Here is a 2,148-nt window from a genome sequence, read left to right on the forward strand (position 1 = left end):
CTTCACAGATGAACCCCATGCCTTGAGCTTGTGGATTCTTGTGGATCATTAGGTACAAATGCATATGAGATGACATGTATGGGATGTATGATTATGAATTAGGGTTCAAGGAGGTGATATGGGGTTAGGGTAAATTTGAGGGTATGACACACTCTCATCCCCAACAGGGAAAATTTTGGGTTACTCCTTTTAGTATTTAATCCTCTCCTACCTTGGACGCATTGGAAGTCGTTGTTATCTATACATTCAGGCCCGGGAAGATTAAATTGGGGCAATTTTCAAATCGTCAAATTTACCCTATCTCCACATCACCCTATTTAACCCTAATTCATGAGCCTTCATCCCACACATGTTATCTCATATGTATCATACCCCAAAATTTACCCTCCCCTTTTTCACCTTTCATCTAACCTATGACTTGAGACGCATCTATACTCACTCATGTTTCATTCATGTGCATCATTCATTCATGATTAACACTTGTTAACACGCATCATAGATTCAAGGTTTGTGGCTAATGAAAACCAGTGTTTTAGCTTGAAGATTGTGGTTTTCCTCATCATATAGGTTGAAATCCTAGTTTCTTGATTCTTTGGGGCCTTGACTCTTGAAGTCTATATCATAACATCCATCTGGGCATTTGATCCGCTATCGCACACGGGTCAAAAACAAGTTAAAAAGCGTAGTAAAACGGAAGTGACACTCGAATATCGTATCACAAGTACTCTTGAATGTTATAACCAAACAAATGAAAATAAGGGGGTTTTAAGGTCCAAAACTTAAATCAATGATTATTAAAGGTAAAATCAAAATTGATAAATAAACTAATCTATTGTATCGATTTCCGACTTATCATCGATTCTTATAATTTCAATTCCCTAGTGGATTCAATCTCATTCGAGTTAAGCAAACGAAAGTAATCGAATTAAGAAAATGAGTTTATATGAATAATTGAAAAGAAATCGAAATTAAACTGAAATTATTAAAAACCTCAAAGTGGAATTCGAATACAACAGATCAGCTCTTTGGGAATTAGCTCTCCATGAAATCTTCTAAGAAATATTGTCTCATCAAAATTCAGAATTCCATTCACGTAGCAGTGGAAGGCCTAATATAATAAAAGGGAAATTCGGGCCCTTATGGGATCCGACCCGAAAACTACAAAAACCGGCCAAAACTAACTATTTTAATTAAGTCTGGGAGTTTAACAAATTATTCGACCATTCTTCATTCCGAATATACTTTTGACTTCAACATTAAACTTGTAGTTCTTTCACTTAGTTTTCCAACATATATTAGAACGCGTCAATCCGAGTCCTATAGCCCAAGTTATGATCTGAATAGTGACAAGGTATCAAATAACTATGTATGCTGAAAATAAAGTATGAAAATAAAATAAAGTCAAAAATTAAATTAAATATAAAAACACACTAAAATAGTAAAAATAATAGAATAAATTATAGAAATGCCTAAGTATAATTATAAAAGAATGTGCATCAAAATGCACTGATCAAATTCCCCCACACTTGAAGTTTTGCACTCCGAGCAAAGTTACAATTTCAAAACAAAAAGAAAGAAAACAGAGCATGCACTTCCAAAAGTTTTCAAGATACAAGGTATAAGCATAATTCTAAGTCTAAGCTTCAAGAATATGGTGTTAGTAAGCAACTTTTTGTGACATTCAAAACAGATAGAAAAACAGATTACCAAAAAGTACATCAACAGCAGTAAGATCCTCACAGGATATTATTCACTCAACTCTCAAGTGTTTAAATTAACTGTTTACACTCAAAGCACAACATGAAAATTAGTACTACCATAAGCTTGAAAGGACTCTAACATCCACAGTTGAAATACATGCACACAAAGATCAAAAGGACTTTTATTTGGTTGTAACGTGACCAATGTAAGGGTGAGATAAATCCTAAGGGGTACTAGGCTAAAATTCAAAGAGATAAAAGAGACTTGAAAGAAACTGCGGGAGTTGAATTTACAAAATATTTTATTCATTTGAACAACTCTATAGCAATTGTTTTCGCTTCTCCTTCCTCTTTTTATTCATTTTTTTAAAGGAGTATGTATTGACATGTATTGAAATATTACAAACATAATTCCTTTTTTTTCTTCCTCTTAGCCTTCTATTTTGTT

Source organism: Lathyrus oleraceus, chromosome 7 (genome assembly GCF_024323335.1).
Source record: "Lathyrus oleraceus cultivar Zhongwan6 chromosome 7, CAAS_Psat_ZW6_1.0, whole genome shotgun sequence".
NCBI lineage: Eukaryota > Viridiplantae > Streptophyta > Magnoliopsida > Fabales > Fabaceae > Lathyrus > Lathyrus oleraceus.